This window comes from Pinus tabuliformis, chromosome 5_1 (genome assembly GCF_031772625.1).
Source record: "Pinus tabuliformis cultivar Carrire ecotype Pingquan chromosome 5_1, CPIR1, whole genome shotgun sequence".
In the NCBI taxonomy this organism is placed as follows: domain Eukaryota; kingdom Viridiplantae; phylum Streptophyta; class Pinopsida; order Pinales; family Pinaceae; genus Pinus; species Pinus tabuliformis.
Window position 1 is genome coordinate 453256301 of NC_142305.1, and position 12681 is coordinate 453268981.

The following is a 12681-nucleotide window of genomic DNA, read 5'->3' on the forward strand; positions in this document are numbered from 1 at the left end:
GAGCAACCATTGCTCTTGGTGGATTTGGTCTGGGGGATGTTGGGGGAGAGGGTGCAGCTGATGTGTGAGGTGTATGAGGAGGTGTATGTAGAGGTGAAGCAATTTTGGATGTAGAAGGAGTAGATGGAGGCGAATTTAAAACAGACTTTTGATCAACAATATTAGGTTGCAGGGGAAGGGTGGGAATGAAGGGATGTTCGGTAGGGATTTTCGAAGTGGATGCCGTTACGAAAGATCGAAGGGATGCAGATGCGGCTTCTCGGAAATCAGCAATATTTGAAGCATGAATTCCACTTTGGAGGTGCTTCAAGGTAAAATTCTCAATTGATTTATTATTTCTTTCAACTTCAAGAGCTGCAACAAAGTCAGGATTTGGAACTATAGAACCAAGAGCACTTTCAGATTTGGTTTCAAACAATGACAATTCAAACTTTTCATAAAAATAATGCTCTTCAAGATATTTAAAAATTGCAGGGCAAGAACGAGATTTGAACAAGGAAGCCACAGAGATCTCTTGACGAACAATTCTTGAAATCAGATTGGGATTTTCGTAAAAAGGGGGAGTATTTGGATCTAGATTAGCTCTGGTATATCTCTTTGAAGCCAGTGTGTTATGTTCAAGAAATCAAAGGGACATAAACAACTTGTTCAACCTTTCAAATTCTAAACTTATCATCCAAAATCTTAGAATTCTCAAATGTACTGGGGCGATTTACAAGTCAAGTATCACGATTACAAGCTAGACCAGAGATTAACTGAAGCAACGTTTATCTACTTGCGCTAATGCAAAGAAAAAGCATTTCGAAGGCTACCTGGCATAACTTCAGGCTTCGTCTGTAGCTTAGAAAACCAATGACATCAACAAGCAAACCGTTTTCTTCCCTAGTATGGTTGCCACTATGTTAGAGCCTAGATTTGTCTCAGGCTGAAAAGACAAGGTTCTAGGTCCACATCAAACCACGCTCAGCCTCGTAGCTAGCCCTACGAGGATAAGAGAGGGCTCTCTTCGGGTCGATCTAGACAAAATACAAGCAATGGGGCTCGATATGACTGAAATAAAAGCTAATTTTAGGCTAGTTATGAAGTACAAGGGTTTGTTGTGAGTTTTTTGGGGTTTTGTGTTGGAAACAGGGAAAGGAAAATTGGGCTCGGGCATGAGGCACAGTTTCTGCAGAGTTCTGACTGGGGCAAGGAAGGCAATCGTTTTGATGCTTTAAAGCAAGTGAGATGGATAGATTAGACTGGTGAGGAGCTAAGGAGAGCAAGAAAGTCTCAAGAATTCTCCTTAAACAGATGAAAACATGGAAGTTTAAACAAATTCAAAGGCAGAGCATAACACTTAATGGATTCCACCTTAATCACTCATTTGTTCAAATTTAGAAGAAAAGAGAGGAAAATGATACACATAAGACTAATAAACTTACAATTACTTAGAGAAGCACACCATCAAAACATAAAGCCACATGGATCCCAAACAGTGCTGCAAAACCCTGGTCTTTCCTTAGCCAAAAATGTAGAGATAGAATGTACAATGATATGCCAAAGCAATCCCAAGTGTCCAACCCTAAAAATGACTTAGAAATTACATAATATAGATTAGCACAACCCATTCCCTTGCCTCTAGGGGTCGAGCTCATCATTCTAGGAGCTGTTTCAACCAATTCTAAACAAAGCACTAAAATCTAGCCAATCAAAACAACTTGCCTCCATAAGGTAGGAAACTGATTCATTCACTAAATTTTCACTTTTTGGTGAATGAATCCTCTAGAAAAAGTAAATATGTGCCAAAATTACATCATGTTTATCCAATTACATCAATATAGATCAAAAATTACATTACAAAGAAAAACTAGTCAAACTGGCCGAATTTCTGAGTTGGAAGGTGAAAAATTGGGCAAAAATCCTCTGTGCACTGCACCAAAATCTATATGCGTCGTGCCACTTTGAGGCTGAGTTTGAGGAACTTCTTGAAATCCAAATTGATCCCAAGTGTTTTTTTTGGAAGGCCCTACCTGTCTAATTTCCAACCCAAGTGGAATTTCTGAATTTGCTGCCCATTTGCCCCTTCAAAACTTCAATCTCCCAAGACTACTTCCTGTCTATCAAAATAGGGGCAGTGAGGTCATTTTTTGAGTGTTTTCGACCTCCTGAGAACTCAAAATTTGCCCAAACTTCTTGTCCATGTACCAGTAGTCATGATTTTTCATGCCAAATCCAAAAATATAAACTTTTTTCCATTTGGAGCTTCCTATCAAAAGTGTGCACGACGTGGCGCGACGCATAGGTAGAAAAACCCTATTTTTTGTACAAAAAAATTCCAAAATGTCAAAAATGCCCCAAATTTCTTCAAATTTGGGCTGGAGCTTCTTCATTAAGTGTTATGCTAGACTAAGTAGGCTTCGGCCAGTATCTAAGGATGATCAAGCTCCCTTTGCCTATTTTTCTTCCTTATTTCCTTCCTCAATTTTGCCTTTAAATTCCAGATTCGGGCCTTGCAGACCTTGTTTCATGCCATGTAGTGGAAAGCCATGTGTCTCAGCAAAGCATGGTTGTTGTGGGGAAAAGTATCCAACACGGAATGACCCTATCCCACTCTAAGGGTGATAGTTCCTTAGCAACAGCTGAAGCAAAGCTATCTAAAGTTACTTCTTTATGACATGCAAGAGATGAAAGGAAGAGATCCACTTACCGATGTCTTGCGCAAATGGTCGATCCAATCTCCTCTATTTGCCGCTTTCTCCCAGCTCCAAGTCTTCTCACGGGCCCAGCTACACGAGATCCTGCGAACAAGACAAGAAAAGGACACTACAAGAAGCATGCATTCATAATTGATTCAAGGATTAGCATAAATCAAATACGCAAGTAAGACAATACACCATTGAAACACATGCGAATAGAAGAACCTCAAATGCTTTATTAATATAAGGAAGTAAGGTTCAGGCGGTGATACAACCATAAGAGGTCCAATCCAGCATCACCTTCCCGACGGAAAGAAATCTCCTCTTCACCTCCCTCAAGCAATCACCCAATACTCACAACTGTAAACCAACAGCAATTCTTTGCACTAAATTCCCGCCTCCAGATCCCATGGGATGAGATCCTTATATAGAGTTTTGGAGTGAAGATAAGTCAGCTTGATGTGTGACTTGTTGTCCTCTTCAACTCCAGTTGTTCTTCAGTCCTTGAGTCCACTCGGAGTTTCTACCTTCCACTTGGAGTTTTAGAAGCTCTTAACTCATCATTAGGTGAATCTTCTGATCCAAGTGTCATTTTGGAAGCTTCCTGGGCACTGGCACATTGAGAAAAGATTCCTCCACATGTCAAAGTACGCCCAGCGTAGGTAGCCTTTGTTGCACTTGCTATGCAGTGCAGGTACACCATAGAGCTTTTGACATTCAGCGCAGATGCTTAGTGGAGCAGCTGCTTTGATCCAAAATTGACCTGTTTTTGAGTGTTTTTCAGTGGAGAACTGATCTGAAGTGCTGTGGTTTGCTGACCTTGTTCCTCTAGGGGTAGGAACAACATGTTTAGGGACTTTGGATCCCTTAGATTATTGACATTTCATGCTCTATGCTGTAAGGCACAAAAATGTCTATAACAGTTGCCCCCTAAAGTATGAGGTCTTTTATCGGGTGAAATGCTTTATTAGGAGGATCCGAAGTTCGTTCAATCGTCGGGAGGTGACCTGTAACAAAATACAATACAATACATTATCTTTTCATACTTTCTTTTCATGATCTAGCTGATGCGGGCATTTCCCATGCTCAGCTTTATAAATACATTTGCTGTACATAGACAGACGATCGTCTGATAATAGACTGATAATTCTCTGCTTTTAATTATCATCCTTTTAGTAGGATGATCATCTGCTGCACATGTCTATGTTTTTTATCTCCTGAATATATATCACAGCCCGGATGGATGAAACTAGATCCGGGGTCTTCAAACTTGTCCGATCTTCACTCTAGTACAAGTCGATCCATGTGAGAATTTCTTGAAGTCGAACATGGAAAGACATCGCTTGATTACCAGTCAATAATGTAAACTGTTAACAAGCGCGAGAGGAATCACCGATAATGATGATGACCCTCAAGGTACTGCAGCACAATTCACGTGGCGTGAATATAGGATCTGACGTCGAACACCACGCAAAGTCTCCTGGTCGAAGGTCATTAATGTATACCTATCGCCGGAAGTGAGAAACTTGCCATTGAGGCATGCAAGCTTCAAAGTACTGAGGGGGTGTTCCTAGATCAACTTCTTGGATAATGAGCTGATGTCGACAAGAAGTGATCCGTCAAAGGAGGGCCTTAATGAATCCCACATCAGTGACACGGAACGAAGCTAGTGATGATGGTGAAAACGATCTGTGAAATATGATTCAGGGTGGCGGTCATGGAAGGATGAAAGATGATGTATGGTAGTGGATGGGACCCGGTTGACACTTTCTGAATGACATCTCTTGAACATATAACGACACTGATGTGATGGATCGGTAGCATTACCCCATGTATGGATGGTATGGCGAGACCATGGTGAAGGGACCGGTGAATGATAATAACCCAACCCGATATTTACGGAGGCAAAAGTGTCATGTTCAAGAGCGACTTGCTACCATTAAGCTTTGAGGTTCTCCCAATTTTTCCCCAGTCATTTCTGACCAGTACCTCTTTATTTTTGTCAAGCTTGAGGAGGATAACATATGCTTGTTCTATAACCTGCCCTTCGGGCAAGCCCATCGCTATGTTTTAACGAGCCTAGCGATAGGGAAACTCGTTCTCGTCTAAAGACAAGTTTGTCGCTATTCAATATTTTTAATGAGCCTAGCGACAAAGACAACTCGGTCCTTTTCATTTTTAGAGAGTCTGAAAAGCGTACATAAAGTGGACTCCAGGGGTCCTTTTTCGTCATCTAATCCCTTAAGTCTGAAAAAGTATAAAACAATACAGAAGGGATGAATGTTCGATGTCTTTATCGAGCCGAACTAGACAAGCGCTCGATCTTTTTGTGCAATAATCCCTCAGGTCCAAAAAGATTAAAATCTAGAGGAGGGATAGCTCTTCCGGTCCTTTTAACGAGCTGGAAGGCCAAAACTCGGCAAACTTTTCATATTTTACGAGTCAGTGAAAAGAGCTCAAAGAAGACTCGTCTTTTGAGGAACGAGTGATAAACAGGGATAGCAGCAGATTCCAGGTACAGGTTGGAATTTTCCAATCACGGCAGTATTACAAGGATGGCTAAGTGAAATCACTCTTCGCAGCTGTTCCTCAAAATAGGTAAACAATCAAGTGGATGTGAATGATCGGCCAAATGAAAAGTGGAGGTGACGGTGCATAAACACGACCAAGGCTTTTATGGCTGATGAATTTACGGTCTCAAATGGTTATTTACCAGTTCATTTTTTTCTGGATGAGCTTGAACTCTGGGGGAAAGCTTGCTCACATGCTTATGTTTATTTTTTAACGAGCATGAAGTCCGCGTTAAAACTGCTCGGTTTTGCGTTTATTTTTTAACGAGCATGAACTCTGCCAAAACTGCTCGTTTGATAAGGTCAAATTCATATTTTACCATGACTAGTTTTTCTTTTCCAGAGATAGTACTGTTTCATCAATTGCTGCAACAAACTTGTTAGAAACAGATAACATGAAGTAAAAATACGAATATTTTACTTTGAACTACGTAAAAAGAAATTAAAAGATGTTTTTACCTTTCATTTTACCATTTCATGTGCATTTGGTTTGTTGGAGCTTTGGAGGTGCCTCTTCCTCTCGATTTTTCACCAGCTGATTTCGGGAGATTCTGTGGACGATTTTCAGTGCCATTTCCACCAGGTAGGAGCTAAACCCTAGCTCTATCTTTTCATGGTCTTATTTCTCAGTTTTATGCTTGTTTTCCTACCCCCATGAGCCCCTGGGGTTTCTCTAGGGCGCTCTGCCATCAGCGCAGGTGCCCCATATCGAAACCTGCGTTGGGGTTTTCATTTTCAAAGGAAGTTTGTCTCCCAACGCAGGTGAGACCCTTCCCTACCTGCGTTGGGCACAGAAAACGTTTTGGTTGCATACTTTTTAATGAGAATTTTGCCATTTTCTTTACCGAGTCAGGGATCTTACTCCTCCTCTTGTTTGTTTTGCAGAGTTTATTGGAGCAGAATGACTCTTACGTGGCGAGAACGAGAGCATGAAGAGGAGGACATGATTGCCCTCCATGATCCTGTTACCGTGAGCGCGTTGCAGAACTGTGGCTTGCTAAAATTCTTCCGTATATCTAGCATGAGGGCACAGATACGTTTACTGCAGTACCTGCTTGATGCTTGGGATCCTGTTAACCAAGTGTTCCAGATTAGGGGCAAGTCCATCCCTTTGACCATAGTGAACATTTACTTGTTGACTGGGTTGTCAAGGCGGGGTGCCCCCATTTCCTTGTCTGGTTCGGCCCGAGGGAGCGATTCCGTGAAAGATTATATCCGTCAGTATTGTAGGGAGGGATCCCAGCCGAGCAGAGACGGCAAGGTTTCTATCCGTGATATCACTGACAGGTCTCTCAGGTCTATTCTGTACACGATTTGTAGGATGGCCGGCAGCGCATCCCCTCATGTTGCCAACAGGTCTTATGTGCAGCACGCCCTGGAATGTCTTCAGCCGAAAGTTTTTAACTGGTGTGACGCAGTACTGGTTCAGATGAAAAACCAGTTGACCAAAGTAAAGGACGGGAAACTGAAGAATTTTGGCTTCGGTTCAGTTTTGACTGCCTTCGCTTTGGAGAAGATACCCCTGATGAAACCTCAGTACATTGTTCTCGACTTGCCATCTCCTACTGAGCCACGCATGCAGAGGTGGGTCGACCACATGGCTAGACATGCAGGTCAATCTCAGATTACTTTTACTGATGCCTTTTTTAGGTGGTTCGAGCGGCAGGATATGGCTTTTTCCGAGTATCCATATATTGGTATGGATTTCCGAGGTGATCCGGATTTAGTACTACCGGATGGCGAGCAGTGGGGTGATCTTGGTAAATATTTTGACCTTATCACTGTTTACTATTTTTTATTTATAATGTCCTTGTGCTTTACTCTATCAAGACTCTAATCAAACTCATGTGTGCATGCAGATGTTGGTCCCGTCCGTCCAGCAGTTCGTCCGAGAGCTCCGGCCGCTGCCCCAGCAGGGGAGGCTCCAAGGAGAGCTATTCTCCGTGACCTTGACTTGGCTGAGACTCTTGCAGCTGTGCAGGAACAGGTCGAGGGTCTTACCCTTGGGATTCCGGATGTACGGATTGACGAGTTGCCTCTGCGATTGCAGCGACATACTGCTGGTGTTCCTAGACGATGGTCTCGTCTTCTGCGCATGATTGCACAGGCCGTGGCATGTTATCATGAGCATCACTAGGCTAGGGTGCCCCCCAGCCATTTTGAGTTTTGGGGTCGTATGACCGATTTTGTCTTGGTTACAGAACATTATATGTAAACCGTAAACAGTTATATATATTTTTGATTTTCGGGGTTTATTCTAGTTTTTATGTGATCCATGTATGAAACATCGATGATGCTTCTCTTTTTATCAATTTTGCAAATGTCTATCTAACACATAGTTTGCTAATGAGTCGGTTAATGTGTTTAAGTTTCTGGAAATGTGTTGATATTGGATAAAATCAAACTGTCTTTCCAAGATTTTAACTCTTAGGAACTTGCGATAAATAGCTGGATTTCGGACAGAGTAGGTACCATTGAGTTGTAGTACCACGAGCTGTGAGTCTAACCTGACGACTAGCCGGCGTATGCCATGGGTGATGGCATCAGAGAGGAGCTCTATCAACGCGCTATACTCAGCGATGTTATTCGTTGATTGGCCAATACATACCCCCCTGAAACTCACTAACTCGCCGCTTGGGTCAAAAATGGCCCATGCTGCAGAGGATAGGTTCCTCGAACTACGACTCGCTCTGTCAGCATATCCAACCCACGGTTCCAATGGATTTGACATCTGAAATAAGTTTAAAAAGCGGATTACTTAAACCGGAACAAACGCTTTAGCGAAAACAAAAATGTAACAAAAGCATACAGGTTACTATCAGGCATAGTAACGCTTAAGGTACAACCCGTTGCGGGGTTGCGCCAGTGGAATTCTGTCATAATCTACCAACTCGTAGGCACCTTTTGCTAACACACTTTTAACAATATAAGGGCCCATCCATAAGGACTTGAATTTCCCAGCTCCCAATTTATCGGATTCTTGGTCATAAAGCAAGACCAAATCACCTTCCGAGAAGACACGGGGTTTGACATTTTTGTCGAACTGCGCTTTGACTCGTTTCTTATGGGCTTCATTTGCCAAGGCGGCATCACGACGGGTTTCATCCAACTGGATTAACTCCAAGAAACGAGCTTCTTCTTCTGAGGTTCCGGGGAGGAGATCAATTGCGAGTTTAAGGGACGAAATTTCACACTGGATCGGTAGGATTGCTTCTAGGCCATATACCAGTTGAAACGGTGTGAACCCAGTGGCATTCCTTACCGATGTTCGGTAGGCCCACAAAGCCGAGTACAGGATCAAATGCCATCTTCTTTTGTGAACCCCAACCATCCTTTGCAGCATGTGCTTCAGGACCTTGTTGATTGCTTCAACTTGTCCGTTAGCTTGCGGATAGTACGGAGTAGAGCTGTCGTGAGACAATCCTAGTTTGGCAGTTAATTCAACCATCATGTGATTGCGAAAATGCGATCCATGATCTGTTACTATGGCCTGTGGTACGCCGAATCTGGCGACTACATGATTAAAAAAGAATAGGGTTGCTGTTTCACCAGTGTTATCCAATGTAGGCATCGCCTCGGCCCATTTGGTAAAATAGTCAACTGCGACTATAATATACCCATGCCCCCCGGTCGAGGTGGGGTTACATTGCATGAAATCGATGCCCCACTTGGCGAAAGGCCCCACAGCTATTATTGGCTGTTAAGGAGCGGGGGGTCTTCTGGTTTTGCTATCAAAAATCTGACATGCATGGCAACTTCTAACTGCGGTTATGCAATCTTTGAACATGGTTGGCCAGAAGTATCCTGCTCGTAAGATTCTTTGTGCTGTAGCATATCCAGATTGATGCCCCCCACAGGTGCCTGAATGACATTCATTCAGGGCTTTTTCGGACTCCTCATGGGTTAGACACCTTCTCAGGATCGTATCGATACCACGACGGTAAAGCGTATCACCGACGATCATGTAGTCTTTTGCTTGGTATCGAATGCGTTTTTGTTCTGAGTGAGAGGTGTCTGGCCGAAACTTTTGGGTTTGGAGATAAACTATTATATCTCCATACCACTCATCACTTGCTGATATCAGAAACAAACCTTCGTCCACGATCGATTCTTTGGACGTTTCATCGTTGGACGATGATGGGAGATCGCATAATAATTCTGCGAAAACTAAAGCTTTCTTTGATTTGGATTTCACAAATTCCAGATCAAACTCTTGAAGGATAGCTATCCACTTTGAATATTTGCCCCCAAGCAACTGTCGCGACAGTATATAAGTCATGGGGTTGCAATCTGACAATACGGTGGTCTTCCTGAAGAGGACATAATGCCGAAACCTTTGTATCGCTTGAACAGCAGCTAGTGCTAGCTTTTCAACATGAGAATATTTACTTTCTGTATCATTTAAGTTTTTACTTAAATAATATATAGGGTGTTCAATTCCGTCGACTTCTTGAACTAAAACCATTGCAATGGTCGTATCTGCTGTAGCCAGATACAGGTTAAAGTCTCTTTGATAGTCCGGGGCGTACATTAATGATGCTTTTACTAGCGCTTCTTTCAGAGCATCAAAGGAAGCTTACGCAACCTGGTCCCAGACGAAAGGTACATCCTTTTTCAAGAGACGGGTATAACCTTTAGCAAGTTCTGCGTAATTCGGAATGAACCTCCTCAGAAAGTTTGCTTTCCCTTGGAGTTTCTGAATCTGAAGCAAGTTCGAAGGTGGAGGCAAATTAATGATTGCCTGCACCTTGCAAGGGTCGAGACGAATCCCATCCTTGGAGACTATAAAGCCAAGTAAACGACCAGAACTGATGCAAAACACACATTTGTGCGGATTGACGCTTATCTTGTAGTGTCGGCAACATAGAAATATCGCTCTTAAATGTTGCGGATGATCAGTCCGCTTTTGCGAATGAGTCGGGAGATCGTCGAGATAAGGTTGAACGATGTTCTTGATGTCATGGAAAGCATAATTCATTGCTCTCTGAAACGTCGCCCCTGCGTTCTTTAAACCAAAGGGTAATTTTCGATAAGCGAATGTGCCCCACGGACAAATAAATGCAGTCTTTGACTGGTCCTGTGGGCGGATATTAATTTGATTATACCCGGAAAATCCGTCCATAAACGAAAAGATTTCACATCCGGCGCATTCATCAATTATCTGGTCGATGAAGGGTGTAGGGTAGTTGTCCTTTGGACAAGCTTGATTTACATCCCTATAATCGACGCACACTCGTATTGTTCCTTGTTTTTTCATAACAGGGACAATATTCTATACCCAGTCGGTTAGAGGAACCGGGTAGACGAAACCAGCATGGAGGAGTTTTTCAACTTCTGCCTTAATAGCAGCGGCTTTCTTGGGGTGCACCTGCCGAAGCCGTTGTCTTACTGGTTTGACATCAGGATACATCTTAATTTCATGTTCAACGATACTCGAGTCGATGCCTGGCATTTCATCATATGACCAAGCAAAGACATCTCTAAATTCACGGAAAAGAGCTTTATATATTTCTTGTTCTGAAGGGGAACAACCTTTGCCGACATAAATATTCTCTACAATGTCTGTTTTGGTCGAGATATTTATGGCTATAGTCTCTTCTATATTGGATAGGTTTCTCTCGGAATCCACCGTATTTACAGTATTTGCTAGGAATTCAAATACTGAAGGGTGATATAGGTCGCCTTGAGTATCTTCCTGAGGAAGGGAACGATGGTGGTTATCATCCCATGGTGCCCCCTCAATCAACATTGACTGTAGGATTCCTTCATCACTTGCATGCACTCGTGACCAAGGATCCAAAGGGGTACCACATTCTCCTGACCTGTCTACCCAAATGCTTGACGAGCATTGATTTGGGCTCGCCTCCCATGCCTGAAACATTGATTGCTACAATATTTCGATTGGGCTCGGGTGCAAGACCATTGCCCGATCCATGACGACTTTGTCTTTTGCGACCTTCGTGGAGGATATCATGTTGCAGGTAGCCACCAATGGTACATTTCCTATGTACATATGATTTGGTAGCGAGAAAGTCCCCATCATCGTGGGGTCTTTCAGCAGGCCTACTCCTATATCTTGAATTGAATGGTCGCTTTCATGGATCATGGGAATGCTTCCCGTAACTTGTGAACCATTAAGGAGGAAGTTCTGTTGGTCGACGACCGTAATCCCTCCTTCAAACGGGAAAGCGATCTTCCTAAAATAAGTCGACACAACAGCTGCCATGGCATAAATCCATGGTCTTCCCAGTAGGATGTTGTAATCCAGATTCCCATCTATGACTTCTACATCAATTTCTACTGTTTTTCCACCTAGTTCAACCTTTAAGTTACTTAGAATACCGTAAGGGGTATATGTCCTACCGTCGAATGCTTTTAGTGTTGTCGACGATCTTGACAAGGTTGGCGACCCTAATGTTTTCCAGCAACTCATCGACATAATACATGTCGATGCCCCCTCATCAATAATTGTTCGATGAACAGTTTTGTTGAGGGCTTTCACTTGAATAAGGAAAGCTAGTTGAGCGGGTAACTGAGGGTCATACCCTTTGTGATCAAAGGACACAAGATTGGAATCCTTAGGATCAACCCCCCCTATTGCCGATAACAATGCCTGCCTTTGGGATGGACAATTTTGTAGTACTTCTAGAGTCGACATAGCGGATGGCGATTGAGCCAAATCTTCTACTATGTTATAATGCTGCGCCGCTCTGGCACGAGGATTAAAAGTCGACTTGTGTACTACCCCCTTAGGTGGTTTTATCGTTAATTCTGGCATTATGGGTGGGACAACTTCTGTCGAAGTTGTTGTCGAACTACTAGGTTGATCTTTACCTTTTTCGTTTGACAGTTGCAGATTTCTGTAATCTTTGTTCCTTGTCGAAATCAAAGCATCATTTTGTTGTTTGGAGATCGATAACATTAGCACTTGCGACGGGGAAGCATTTCCACTATCAACCATATTTTGACCTGGATTGGGAAATGGATCAGTCAACACAGCTGGGTTCTTTGGACTTTTAAAGAATCTCTTGAGCTCAGCTTTGTATGGACAATCTGTTGTCTTGTGATCTTCGTCACATATCATACAAGGCCATTTCTTTTTCCCTTTCTCAGGAGAGTTCGAAGAAGTTTTTTCAGGTGACGGATCATCCTGTTGCTTCTTCTTCCCTTTGTTTTGCTTCTTCTTGCTTCCTGGTTGATTGGTTTCTTTGCCTTTATCTGCTGATATGGCATTTACTTCCGAAGCAAGAATCTCTTCATGGGCATTTTGATCTGAAGTCTTACGGGCTTTCTGAGGTGATGCCTTTTTCGACTTCGTGCTTGCAGTGCCAATCACGCCATCTCCGGCATGAGAGTCAATATTCGATTTAGGAGGGGGAGGAATTGAAAATTCAGGTCTAGGGGCGTCAGGTATTTTGTCGTAGAGCGTGCCA

The 12681-nt window shown here is 42.9% G+C and overlaps 1 pseudogene; it reads left to right on the forward strand.

Moving 5' to 3' along the window:
* The first annotated feature begins 219 nt into the window (after positions 1 to 219).
* The window catches only part of LOC149165442 (transcription initiation factor TFIID subunit 2 pseudogene), a 110635-nt pseudogene continuing 98173 nt past the window's right edge, over positions 220 to 12681 (forward strand).